The following is a 15,151-nucleotide window of genomic DNA, read 5'->3' on the forward strand; positions in this document are numbered from 1 at the left end:
GAGCCTAAATAAACTTTTCCTTTTATAAGTTGTTCTTGTCAGATATTTTGGTCATAGTGACAAAAAGCTGACTAACCCAACTCCCCAGTAGACTTTCCTCTCCACTTGACCCCATTGCACAGCTAAGGCCATTGTTTTCACCTTGACCTACTTTCTCTATTCTCAATCAGCCATCTCTATCACTGGAGTGTTCTTTATAAAACACAAAGTTGGTTAAATTATTTAAGATCTCCCTAAGTCTGCAGGAGCAAGTCCAGACTCCTCTGCAGGACCTACAACAGATCTGTGATTTGCCTCCTGCCTACTTTCCATCTTTCCATCCCTGTCTCTCATGTTCTTCTTTTAGTCACCATGCTTTAGCCGCACCAAACTGCTCAGCCCTCTGAATATGGCTGCCTGATGTCTCCTGACTTCATAAATGTTATTGCTTTTTTCTTGATTATGAGCCTTTTTTCTTTCCCCACCTTTTTTTAATCCACCTTATAAACTGTTCTTAATTTTTAACTTTAAGAACCAACTTGGGTGCCTTTTCAAATATAGTTGAGCATTCTTTTCTCATTCTTCTCTATACATCTTATACCTGTATTCATTCCAGTGCCCACCATGAGGCAATCTTCATTTACTTATTTATATTCCCTATCAGACTATGAGATTTTTAAGAAAAGGGAGCATTTCATATTTATTTTGGAGTTCTCAGAACTGAGCCTAGTAAATGTTTGTTGACTGAAAACTAAATAAAGAGCTATAAATAATAATTAATCAAAACTAAGGTAAGCAGTAGTATTAGCTTTTATAAGCATGGTAGGAGACTATTAGCAATCTAATGAAGGCAGAAGATCCCAGCAGTACTGCACTTTCTGATGGTTATCACAGGGGCTGATGATTGGCTGGAGTGAGAGTAAGAGGGAGGGAGGGGCGCTCTGATGGAGGGATGTCTTTTTAACAGAGAATGTCACTAAGGCAGTAAATTATCACGTTTTCAACATGTAGTTTTCAGTACTGAAAGGTATTGTCCTGAGAATGTATTTGAGTTCTATTGTAAAGAGGCCTAACTTACAAGAACTGGATCTCCCAAATAGGACAAGTGTGTGCCACCTGCTTCAAGGCATCAAGGCATCATGAAGGATCCTTTTTGTTTCTACTAAAGAGTAATGGAACGGAAAACTCTTGGGGGAAAGTCTGGCAGCTATTCAATTCCTATTGAAATCTGGGTCAAATCCAGATTGGGGCACTGGATTAAACAGTGCCAGGGAGAGAAGGTCAAATAGGCTGGATTCTGCACCTGTCCAGAGGAGGCCATTGAAAAGGCACTTGAAGCTAGATGGAGTGAGGAGATAATGTTCTGATCTGTTCCCAAGGAACTTTTCCTTTCCTTTTGACAGGCCTCTGAGGCCCCATTCTTAGGGACATCAGCTGTGTCCGTGGGGTACTTGAGGACAGCAGAACTGTCATAGGCCCTGTCACCCTGCTGATACAAAGGCAGCCTCAGGATTTGGAACAAGCCTAAACAAGCAGAAAACCTGGCTCAGGGGTGGGACAAGGTCATGGGCACATGAGTGGACTATTAGCTCACTATGGGTCTTTTCCCTCACCTTATCTTTGGTTGAAAAATAGGATCTCTTTAGAAGCTGCTTGACTGATGGTTGATGTAGCATAGAGTCAGTTTCATATTTTCCTATGAGCCAGAGACAGCCTTTCAATTATGTTTTTATCTCAAAGGTCTCCCCTTTGATTTCTAATAGGTGACACAGGTTTCCTATACTGCTTATGTCTGAGCCTTCCCCTCAAGCACTGACGTCATAATAGCTGAGCCGTGCAGGCAGGAGTGCATGGTGCTGACTCATCCTGGTGATGTGGGATTAATGCCTTGTCTAACACAGAGCTATTATGTGAACTGTTTTTACACAAAAGAACTGTAACAAAAATGATTTGCCAGTCAGAAGACTAGAAATATGCAGTGCTAGGTAACTGAGGGGAAGGATGTGAAGACATAAAGTGGTAACCATGAACAGGTACATCGACATCCTCCAAAGCATCAACAGACATACCCTATCAACACTGAGAACAGGGAATAACCAGACTTGTCAGGGACAGAAAGGACCCACCCCTGTTGTATAAATGCATTACACATAGCACCAGTCTTTGCAGAGTTTAATCAATCTCCTTTCTCTGTCAAATAAATGTCACATTTGACTTTAGCCTTAGCCTTCTTGGAAGGATTTTGTCCCCCTATATATATTTGCCACTAGCTTCTAGGAATGTTAGTGAAAGGCACACACAAGCAAAAGAGCCCTGGAAACTGCCTTTCTGTGCAGATGATTACAACACAACAAATACCTTAGGTCAGTGAAGTAAGATATAATGTTGTAAATAAGGGACATTGTGCACCAGAGAGTGAGAAGCAGTCAGAAGGATCATGATTATTTATCATAATAGGTGACTGTCACTCCCTGCCAGATTTCTTGGGTGGTGTCTCTTGTAGTGACTTGATTATTTGGTTTCACTGCCCCCAAATCTCTTTCAAGCAGCTCAAAGTAATATTTATCTAAATCCACTCAGTGCAGACTGGTTTGGTCTTTAATAAATGTTCTCTTTTTTCATTTGAAATCATGCTCCCTCTGCCCCACCAACTTCCCATCTTTTCTAAAAAAGAATGCCACCTTCTATAAATCTCATGGAATGTGTGAATCCTAGATTTCTTCCCCCCACCAGACTTAAATTTTGCAAAAAAAAAAAAAAATTTAGCCTATTTACTTATCAGTCTTGTATTTCTTAGTGAAAGGATATTATAAATTTAGTCAATAAATTAAAGCTGTGATCTAGAAGTTAAAATTAAAAACTGTTGGATCTACGGAAGAGTGAATAACGAAAGAATAAACAATTGCCATTGATTGACAGCAGAGCAAAAACCCAACTGTTGCTGAAGGCTGGCTGAAGAACATAAGCTATAGTTTAGAAGAGCAGAGAGTTTTGCAAATAGCCACTGTGGTCAAGTAAAGGGCAGTCTTTACATAAGTATGGTGGCTGGGGCTATGATCTTTTCAACTTTCTCATGAATGGCCACTTACCACTATGGCCAACTGCATTACCTCCAAACAGGAAAGAAGCTAATGCATACTAGAAACCATAACAAAGACATTTAGAAAATATGCCAACAAAGTCCAAAATATTCCAAACTTGACGATTTTTTTTTAAAGGTAAAAAAAAAACACTTTTACTTACCTAAGGAGAAGGGGCAGGCAACAGACTGATGGTCAAGGAACTGAAAATTAAAGAAAAAACATGGAATTAAATGCAAATTCAATGATATAAAGAAATCTAAGATGGAATTTTAGCCATTTTGTCCCCTATATCCTCAAATGAAGGAGACCCACACTCACAGAAATTTTCCAATGGCATGACTACTTGTTATGATGACCAACACAGTACTTCTCAGCACAAGGGATGGCAAGATCTTTCTTTGTCAATTTCATCCTGATCTGTATCATATAGAATTTTCTGGAGCTGTACTATTTTTCAATACAATAGCCATAGCCTTGTCTATTTTGATATAAATTATTTAAAATTTAACAAAAAATTAAAATTTTGGTTATTCAGTTTTACTAGCCACATTCCAAGTACTTAATAGCCACATGGTGGTGAGTGTCTTCCTTACTGAATTGCACAGGCATAGAACATGCCATCATTATAGAATATTCTGTTGGGCAGCACTGATAAGAACAGTTTTATTACACAGTGTGTCACAAATTTTAGCTAATTCTGGCAAAGATAAGTTAAATCCTGAGGACTTTTGGATCTTGAAGTATAAATTTAATGTGCTTACTGCCTGAATGACCCTTTAGACAAATTTCATATTTCTATGCATTGTTGAACTTCAGTAACACGGAGAAGTCAACCAAATCAGGCTCAATGCCTTGACTTCCCTTTCTAATACTGTCTCCTCTACTCTGCTGCACCAGTTTAAGAATGTGTCTTTAAAGCATCTCCCCCCACCCTCAACATATCTCTAATGATGAAAAAGTTAAGTTTGGGGGAGAGTTGATCTCAATAGCTCCATATTCTATGTTTGCAATGTAATGATTCTCCTTTACAATTTTTCAAGCACATGCCAAATAAACTATTAGAGGACTGGTTTTTCTTCCATTATTTTGATACCTGCTGTTAAAGAAGGATAAAACTAAATTAAGAGAATATCCACAGAAATTAATAAACCAAACAAGGATGCTGAGAAAACAAAGGCAAACCTCCCTCACAGACCCAACTAGAACATATCAAGGATTTAATATATGCTGAATAAATTCTTGTTTCTGACAGAACTATTTTAACCACTTCACAGAAGTCCTCCAGAAATATGCAAACAAACTTCACTAAAGGAGATCTAGTAGAAGGGCCTGATTAAATATCTTTATACTAGGGCTAAAGGAGAACACCCACAATTATTCAGAACTCACATTTCAGACAGTTTTCTGGACAAATGCATAACTGCAGACATTTTCCCAAAGAAATGGTTCCCAATATGTGGTGGATGGGAAACCTATCCATGTATATGTAGATGTAAAAGGTGGTGGTCCCCTCCTGGGACATGAAGAGTTAAGAAGAAAATCTACAGCCTTGATCATAATGCATGCTAATGCAAGAGAGGTTGGGGGTCTCCCATGCTTTCAAATTGTTCCACAAAATTGATGAGTTTAATGAAAAATTTAAGCAAGATAATTAGATTATGTGTGATTTATTGAAAGTATGTACAAATTTGAAATACAAAATAATAACTGACTAGTCTTCAAAGATCTTAAAGTTCTAAGTTTTGCTACATTCTTTTCTTCCCTACAGGCCAAATTCTAGACTATTGCCCTGGTGTATCTTTTTCACCTTTTCCTCTCCCTCCCTTATTTTCTTCTTTCCTTTCTTTCTGCTGTGCCCTCCAATTCCCTCCACACACCAACACATACTCTTTGAGCTTTCTTTCTTTCTCAACCTCTGGGGAAAATTGGAAAAAAACTAGTGATTTTCTATAAAAGTGTCCAATTACACTTTTCTATTGCACATTATAACCCCAATTATTCCTCAATAATACATGGTGCTCTTATTATACTATACCTAGTGCTTCTGTTCTTATATCTACGCAGGTAACTTTCCTACTTAAATTTAAAGGAGCATTGATTCACAAAATTAGTCAAAATTAAATTTTTGATGTGACCAAAAGAGATCAATGGAAATTTTACCCAGATTGACTAATACATCTGTGGTCTGGAACAAAAAACTATCTTTCCCGATGTCAAATGACACATAGGCTGTCAAAGACAGGAATCAAGGACAGAGAGAAAAATCACAGTGTATGTTACCATCTAAGATAAATTAAAGCCAAGTGAAATTGAAGATGTAACTGAATATAATTACTGTCCTTAGATATTAATGCTAAATAATAATACTGATCCTAAGTTTAATACTAAGGCTAAAAATTTAATCTTATAGTTCTTATATAATTCATAAATGCTTATAAATGTCAAAAGACCCTTGCATCTTGATTGACTTACAAACTGCTATGCAATTTTGAGAACACGTATTAATCTACATAGATTTATTTTTGTTCAATTGAAAATGCTATGTTATTGATACATGTCCCTTCTACCTCAGTGGTATTCACCTTATATGTTTGTACAGCGTTTTTGTCTAAAATGAAAAGAATTATCTATAATCATTTTGCATAAGAATTAAAGCATTTGCATTAAGCAAATTCCAGGTCCAATGTACAAATATGTAGCAAAGAACATAAAACTGTAAAGCTCTCCAATTCAGGATACTGAAACAGTGAGTGGGGGTATGAATATAAAGAGGGGCAAGAGGGGTGACATGTACTGAAATCTATTCTTAGTTTCATGATTCCTTAGTGGAAATTATTACCAAGTGTCAATCTCTAAGGAATTAGAAGTGTTATCAATTGTAACTTTAAAGATCAGTCAGTTCTAATTTCAATTTACATAATGTTCTAGGGCAGTGGTTTCCAACATTTGGAGGCGATACAGATTCCTAGAAGAAACTCTCTCTCCAGAAAACTCCTCAAAAAACAGCAAGTTTCAAGGAGCTCTGGGACCCCATGAAGGCTAAGGAAGGATCTCAGGTTACTTATCAGTGGCCTTGGCAGAAAGGAGAGAAAACCCTCCTTAAATCCCACTACTTATAACCTCTAGGAATTTTAACAACACACGAAAAGCTGAAGCTAGGAGCAAAGAAAACCTATAAAAAATAGATTTCTAAAGGGTGTTTGGCTAGAGATAAGTGGATTCTTTAAAATCTTCCAGACTTGCATCTTCCTAGTCCTTTATAATTTATTTTAAAAAATGTCCATAGAGCCTTATTCACATTGAGGTAAAAGAATACAGAACAGAAAAATGATAATGCTAAGAAGAGTTACTATTTTCAGGGTATCTTTTATGGTTTGAAGCATCTTGGTGAGTAAAATCTCCATTTTGGATATGGGTATAACTGGGGTAGTGGAGAGCATAAAACTGTTTACACAAAGACACAAAATACTAAGACAGCTGTCTTCCTGGAGGGCTAGTTTTCCTTGTGGGTAACTAATTTAAATTTTATTTGTACATGCATTCATGTATCTACTAACTATTTCTTGGATGCTATAGAAGATATATAACAGAAGTTGTTCTTGTCCTCATGGAACTTCCAATTTAGTGAGACAAATGAAAATATGCTAGAGATTGGAAAGCAAAATATGGATGCAGTTTTAGGGTGACACCTGAGATACCAATGAAATGTTTGTGGCAGAGAGTTTCCTGTAATGTCCCAGCAGGGACACCAAGTATTGGATCATTCTAGCTTGAGGATCACATAAGTAGGAGAGTTGGAGAAGCACTAGTAACAGTGCTCATTTCATCCTTACTATAAGAGAAAAAACACTATGACTTCCTATTTATATGAGAGAGAGAGAGAGAGAGAGAGAGAGAGAGAGAGAGAGAGAGAGAGAGAGAGAGAGAGATTGATTGATTTGAGAAATTAGGAAACTTATCCTTGTCCCAAATCACACAGCTTCTGGCGTCTGAGTAAGTGTGTACCATTCCAAAGTCTACATACTTTGACCATTAAATTATACTACTTCTAGGTGTTTCCCACTTTATGTTTCCCCCTGAAATTTAGGCTCATTCAGGATTCTGCAGGCTGGTTTAAACTTCTCTTTGGAAGCAGACAGGTTTGGCTGATTTGCATTCTTAATATTTTACAGTGGTAAGGGAAAGCTATTATTATACCCATTTTATGGTGAGGAAGCTGAGCCGCTTGCCAGCTGAGGTATTTGGCTGGGTTAAAAACAGAATTCAGATCCTTGGTCTCTCATTCCTCTTGAATAACCCCAAACCTAGGCAGTATGAGTGTCCAAGGGCTTTTCTGCACATGGAACTCACACTGGATGATAAAGAGTGAGATGAACTTTGCCAAGAGAAAACAATAAGAGTGCAATAAAAAAGTAAGTAATCACAACACATAAAATTGGTTACTTTAAGCACTGTGAATAGAAAAGGGAAAGCTTATTCATCAAATGAATCAGAAAATTAGGATGTGTCACAGCACTGATGACAGAGCTGAGGAATTTAGATGAACTGAAGTTCAACACTTCTACCTGAAGAGGTTAAAAGGTATGACAACAGGACAGGAATGACCCCTTAGGCATGCCTTTAATCTTTTCAATTCTTTCTCTTTAACTACTTTCTCTAGAAGTTAGGTGGTTCTTATCTTTGTTTTTTCTGAGTCAGGAGATAATATTTTAATATTCTAGAAGTATTGTATTAGTTAAATCTTAATGTGGGAGTCATTCTAAACAGTAGAATGAAGATTTTTACCGTACTGATTTTCTTAGTACCTTTCTCACTTCTAGTATTTTCAAAGGCTGAGGCACTATTGAATTTTTGGATTCATATGTCTTTCAGAATACGTGTCAGCTTCATAGATTCCTGTCAACTGATATTCTGTCTTCACTCTGGATACATGATTTCCTTTATCTGACAGATTCAAGAAATTTTATGCTAGATTTAATGACACTTCATGCACCCTACATTTGGGAGGTTTTAATTCTCTATTTTCTATTCTGCAAAAGGTTTATAAGTTAAAGTCAGAATGAAAGGTTATTCATATGTGCATATAGAGCATTTGCAGTCTCTCGCTAGGTCCTTTGGAATCTCCCATGGATCAATCTATTGTAGTATTTTTATTTTTATAAGTACTACCTGTAGTCATTCATATCTTGAGGTCTGCTTTTTAAGATCATATTATTTTGGATCCATCTCAATAATGACACAAAACTCATGAAAATGTTATGATAACAACCCTGAAAGAAGTCTACGTTCAAAAGTTTGATGATGAAATTAGATAGTGATCAATAAGAGAGAATATTTTGAAATTAAAATCCAGCTATTTGGTCTGGGACCTTTTCTGAGCCTGAGCCATTATCAAGACACAATTGAATACTCTACCATGCCCACAAAAGTCTTCCTGACCTTTCCTGATTCTTACAGTTACAGGTTTTGAGAAACATGAATGAGGTGAAAGCAGTGGGCTGGGAAGAGTGGCAGGGTGATTTTTTTTTTTTTACATGTAGGATGGTTTCTTATAGCTCCACAAGTAGACTCAACTCTTCAGCATTGTAAGTTTTAGGAATACCTTAAAGTCTGCTCCCAAGTAAGTCTTCCCTCCATATCTCAAATTCCTGAAATTGTAGCTCTATAGATTTAAAATGGGTTGAGGAATTAGGACTTTTGGTCTATAGTAAACTGATGCTTCTAGGGGATCTGAAAAGGTCTGGCACTCTTATCATGTGGTCTAATCAGAGTCACTTGGTCATAATGCTGCTCAGAGCCTATCATTAATGTCAGAGATTCCTTGGTGTGTGAACAAGAAAGTAAACAGAGGGGCTTTGGAATAACTATAGGCATGGAGGAATGAGAAAGAAACTTCCAGATTAGTGTGAACAGAAGGCCATCTTTACTTAAGTGGTTAAAAACCAATAAAAGAGAAAGATTATATAAAGTTATGTATCATAAGATATAAGTTAACCAGGTAATTCTACCTAATGATTTGTTAGGTATTAAACCACAAGGATAACATGGGCAAGGTCTGAGTTTTAGAGACTTGGAAAGAGCTTTCTGTAATATAGACTGGAAAATATTACTTTTGTCCTTGTCACTACCAACTATTAGCTTAAGAGAGTCCAAGACCTTTCACAATCTGGCCCCAACACATCTCTCCAAGTTTTAAAAATGTTTTCCCTCCACTGTTTCTCTATATCCTGTGATAATCTATTTGCTCCTCCCTGAGCATGCCTAGGTCATCTATGTCTTGGGGCTTTTGCTAACAGTTCACACTTGAATTTTCCAAGCCCAGCATAGTGTGTTAAACACAGCATGACACTCCAATATTTGTTGAATAAATGTCGTCTATTTTAGGAGACAAAGATGATAGAAAAAAAGTTGTTAAATCAGTAAATAAATAGCACCAGAGAGAGGTCAAGGAAAAGTTAATTTTAGTGCATTTTAGGAGTGGGGGCAAGATGAGCTTTAAGATTAGGAAAACTGATGCTCTTTATTCTTGGGTCTCGCCAATGCTATGAGTCAGTTACTTTTTTGGGAACAAGTTTAAACCTCAAGGTTAAATGAACACAAATTCTCTGTCCATCAGAATATAATGAAAAAGTTGTGGCTATTTTCATATCGGCACAGTAAAATTCAAATATGCAGTGCCTTTTTCAGAGGCATCATATATGGCCAAACTTTTTAAAACAGTCCACTTTGCTACTTGGATACAGAAAGAGCTGTTGAAAACAAAAGTAAATGTTTAAAAAACTGAAATGATTTGGTATAGGGAAGTAAAAACTGAGGTGCCTTCTTCATAGTTTTCTGACTATAAGAAAAGTCTTTGCAAAGGGAATAATGATCGGCATTTTTGTCCTAGGGTAAAACAATATTAAACTGTACAGTGAAGAATTTGAGACTTAAAGATGAACATCCTGAATATGCAAAGGGTAAATAATCAAATAGATTGCTAAGAGCAGTTATGAAATTTATTTCTTCATAGCTCTTTAAAAATAGGAAAGATTCTTATCTATTTTGGATGGAATAAATGCAGCTCTGCCTCCAGCTAGGAGGATGAATTCAATAACCTCTCTAAACTTGCTTTGCTCTATATGATTCTACAAAATCACATATAAAGTTGAGCCTAAAAATCATACAGAATCACAATACAGTTTAGTTAAATACATTCTAAAGTGAAAATAGGATTAGGCAGTACATATTATAAGTTATTAAATTTGAAAAAGTATATATGATGCCTATATATTGATTCAATTTGCCAAGTGCATATGACACAAATAAAGTTAAAAAAAATGTACTTAAATCTACTATAGTTTTAGCATAATAATTAGCTAGAGAAAAACATTCTAACAATTCATTCCTTTACATCCAAGAAATGTAACTGAATATTTCATAGACTGGGTATTGAATATGCATATAAACTCAATTTCCAATTAAAGAAAAAGTTAGAAAAAAGTTCCAAACATAATATAAGAACTCACTATTGTTATTCCCAGGACTGTCTTCAAAGACATCAGGAGAACCAGTGAACGACTCCTTTAAATGACCAAAATGGGCCCCATATGATTAAGAATACACATCTAAGAAAAGAGACTCAAGGAGAAGCTCCAATAGGGGTGGCCAGTCAGTCACTGGCTTTCTCATCTATTTACCTTGCAGCTTTGGAGCTCAGCAGAAGTGTCCATTACATACAGCTCACAGGGTCAGATGAACAGTTCCAGTGACCTTGTCTGAACCAAATTCATTTAAAGCAGTTTGCCCATTTCTTAAATAGAAGATGAGCCCATTCTATCTATGGCTGGGATTTGGACTGGATCACTGAACTATTGCCCAACTCTTATAAGCAAAGCACTTGCATGTACCAATCAACAGGCAGTCCATAGCAAAGGCTCCAGGAAGGTCAAAATACACACACATAAGAAATTGGCAGTACATTATAGAAGAAAGCTATTTCTAAAGATGGACTTTGGCTACTGAAACCTTTGAGCATTATTCAACCTTTATTAGGAAAAAAACCAAAGCTTCAGTTCCAATGTAACTTGTAAAGATCCAGTTTTTTTTTAAGAGATTGGGAGAGAGAAATGTAGTTTTATTTTTCAACCCATTATTTTCATAAGAACATGAATCAAACAGACAAACTATGCCAATTTCTTCATAGCTGACTTGTTATAAGAGGTTCTTCTAGTCTTTACTAATGATTTCTTGAGGTTGGTTATTACTGTGATCAGGAGTTGGGTGGATAGAGGTCTAAGACCTTTCAAAAGAAACATTTTGCTCAGTATCACTACAGAAAATAAAGTCAGCATTAAGCTGACTTTGACAACCTAACTAGAATAATGGTTGGTGCATGCAGCCATTGCTTATGCTGTTGAAATGACAGGAATGAACTGAACAGTAAAGGTGTCAAGCTAACCAGCAGCCTGAATTTTAAAAATCTGTGCAACAATAAGCTGATAAGGTAGATTGCTAGTATTTATAAAGTTTGCCCCGTGCCTCCCTCCTGCCAGCCTTCCTTTTTATTTCCATACCCACATTCCCGTCATCAGGCAGTTGAAAGAAAAGGAACAAATATTACTGGGACTCTTTCTTTGGGGACATTTTCAGCCTGTTCCCTGTCCTCCCCAACCACAATTTGTGCTCAGTTTTCTAAAAATATATTAATTTAATTGTTTTAATACTTCCTCTTAGGGGAATTTGCATTTTCTTAACTGTCTCAATGAGGTTCAAATTTAGTTGCCCCTCCTCCCCAGGTAATAAGGGAGATATTTGGTGATTTTTTTTTTGTGTGTGTGTATGTGTGTGTGTGTTGTGATGGTGTAGGTTCTGTCCTGAGTCTTCAAATTTACCAGAGTTGTTTATTTTGCTTCCCTACCTCAAGAAGCCAATTTTGCTTATAATCTTTCAAATAAAATTATCTACATAGATATGTATACATTATATATATATGTACATACATATATATTATATATACATGTGTGGGGTATATATATATATATATATTTGTTGTTGTTGTTTCTTTTTAGAAATTAAAAAAACATTTGGGAACTTTTGGTCCATACATTCTATGAGGACCTATTCCTAGTAATGTCAGAGTAATTTAGGTAGAAACAAGAAAAAACAAATGGTTTGCACTGAAACTTTATTAACATATTCATCATCAGTTGTTTTCCTTACTGCTAACCTCCATCGGTTCCTGGCTCTTTGTTAGCATATTCTCACGGAGACTTTATAATATCTTTCTGCCCTAGAAAAGGTGGCCTGAGAGACTTCCCTCAGTTCCTGTAGTTACCTATTAAGGATCTAGGAAATGAGAATGTTTTCTGTCTGCTCTTTAACCTCCCACTTCATGAAAGGATTAGACTGTAAACAACCTGGTGGGAATCCTTCAGGCCAAACTACAGCCCATCTCAGCAGGCAGAGTACCCCTAGCAGTGTGAAGCACAGTGATGAAAACATAAAGGATTCAGCCATAGCTTCAGAAAGAAATTATATTCCAAGATGAGAACTAGAAAATAAGCCACATTAAAAGAAACTAAGATATAATTTTTAAACGTGTTGGCAGAGGTAAATTTTAAAAAAGTACCTGTTTTCCTAGGGCTTTCCCAAACCATGGATTCATTTCTAGTGTCTGACAGTGGCCTGCCCATTTGTCTTTGACCAATGAAGCCCAAAGTACTCCTTGCACAAAAGGGTTCCTTTCCTTTCTTGTCTCCAATTTGTGCCCAAAGTGTGAGGGTTCATAGCTTTCTTTTGATTTTGTACATGTGCACTTGCATGTTTCCTCCTGTATGATTTGTTCCTAAGGAAGTGACCCACCTACAACTCCACAGAGTTAATTAACCCCATCCTGAGCATTTTTTTTCTCATTTAGCATATATACTCAATGCTTTAAACAACCCAGTAGCGGTGTGATTATATGATTTTTCCCTCTCAGCGAGGAAAGCATGGTGTTGGGAGGAAAGGAAATATATCTGCCCTAATTCAGAACAGCAGTGTGACCCTAAAACATTGTCAAATAGCAAGAGTCAAAATCCTTGAATGAAATCCTTTCATGTCATTTACTCAGCTTATTGCAATGTCTATTTTAAGTAACAAACAGCACATAATAAATACTGAGGTAATGAAGTTTGATCTATATTCAGAACATTTTTAAAAATTTCCATTTTATTGGAGGAAAAAAAATTAGAAAGAGCCATAGTCTCCTTCCCTATCTTGAACAACTTCAAGAGAAGTGCAGAGGAGAATGACATTACTCATTTTTTTTTTCTTTCGCCATTTCAAGGAATGGAACTCATGTTTTTCTGGATTTATTTTTTTGCTAAAGTGAATGCCTTGAAAACTCTATGATCACTGTTTTCCAACTTTTCAAAAAAGAAGAAAAAGAGTGAACATGATGATGGTGGGTGATTTAATGGAATCAGCTTGTCAGTGTGATGAAACTGAAAAAGATTTTACAGAATGTCGAATATGTGCACATGCTAAAAAAAAATAACTTTAACATAATGTATATAGTGTAGAGTGGTTTTTGTCATGGGAAAGAAAGGGATATCATTAATTTAGATGGTAAATGTAAGTTTCTGCTAAAAATCTCCTTGGATAAATCAGAAATGCATCCTGGCCAGACAAACACCGTCAGGCAAGTTCTAGGCCTATGTCTTGGCAGAAGCTTTTGAAAGAGTCATCAGATTTTTAGTTTGTCATCTCTATAAATGACAAAAAAAAAATTCTAGGCTATTCCCCTTGGTCCTATTAGTATATGAATTCAGAGTTTTAAAGATTTAGACAAAAAGAGATGAGAAAATGACCTCTTCTGAATGTCCCATCTTTGACAAACAATCAGATCTCTTCTATCCTCAAAAGTATCTGTGCTTGGTCAAAGAGTGAAAACTGTCTGCCTGGTGCAGACAACATATGTTATGGAGATGAATTCGGAAAAACAGAAACCACAAAGAATGAAAACAGATCCTATGTTGTATCATGGGGTAATGGTTTTTCACACTTTGAATAGTGAGTGACCTGTTGATGATTTATGAAATCAATTTCATGGATTGCAACTTTATTTTAAAAAAACTGATGAGCACAGAAGAATTAAAAATAAAAAAGGATATATGCTAAATTGGTTTACTTTGGTAGGACTTGGTCAGAGAATGTTCATGTCTTGAGTGAACTTTCTACCTTTATTTTCTGCAAAGTGACTTGAGTACACAATCTTAAGGGCCCAGGGATTCTATTATTGGACAATTACAAAGAAAATCTACCTAATACATAAATTTTTTTTGAAATGTCTAAATACAGTATTTTAGACTGAAGACCTTACGAAAGTTCTAAAACTCACTTGCTTTCTTCATTCTCTTAAGTATGGCTTGCTAAATGGGAGTGCCAGGTGGGCAAAACTGGCTCAATAGGCACAAAAAGAAGGTCCAGAAAGGCACAGTTTGTTTACTGGTACAATGGTCAGAAATTTCACATTTGACACATATCCTAACTCAAGTTCTTACATCTGTGCCTCCAGCCTTAGGCTAAAATGCCCTTATCTGGTCATTCTGCAATAACAGGGTTACTGTGATTTCAAAGACCCTCCCGCCCTTTAGAATTGTTCAGGCTCTCTGATGCTTGGGATTCCAAAACCCATACCTTTCTGTCTTCATCTTCCATTGCTTTCTTGCAAACTTGTTTCAATTGACAATAAAATTTAGTTACCTATGGGGGTGGACAGGATTGGCAATGTGAATAAGGATTAAAAAAAAGGAATACATTATAAAAATTAGTGACTTTATGCTTTTCTTATTTTCAAGTCTATCTTAACTGAGCCTAATAACATTTTGGAAGTTACCATTGAGAGTTGGTTTAGGTGAGGGAGAATATGAAAAGTATTTTTCAGAGGAGCCATGTATTCATTCATTAGTTCAACAGATAATTTTTCAGAGCCTATTATTGATTAGTCTGCCAATCAGATTCTACTTCTATCTTCAAGGCCATTTTTTGTCTCCATAAAAGTAGCTCACCTCAGATGAGTTATCACAAGTACAACCTGCCCCAGAAAACTCCTATTTCTCTTACTT

At 36.2% G+C, this 15,151-nt stretch overlaps 1 protein-coding gene across 3 annotated transcripts in view; it reads right to left on the minus strand.

Moving 5' to 3' along the window:
- Positions 1 to 15,151, minus strand: part of ZBTB20 (zinc finger and BTB domain containing 20) — a gene marked incomplete at its 5' end in the record, with an annotated part of 843,452 nt that overhangs the window by 176,668 nt on the left and 651,633 nt on the right. For all 3 annotated transcript variants that reach the window (XM_081300928.1, XM_081300926.1, XM_081300925.1), the window contains one exon: positions 3,223 to 3,262. The remainder of the gene's footprint in view (positions 1 to 3,222; positions 3,263 to 15,151) is intronic.

This window comes from Spermophilus citellus (assembly GCF_964194105.1).
Source record: "Spermophilus citellus genome assembly, chromosome: 7".
Classification (NCBI taxonomy): domain Eukaryota; kingdom Metazoa; phylum Chordata; class Mammalia; order Rodentia; family Sciuridae; genus Spermophilus; species Spermophilus citellus.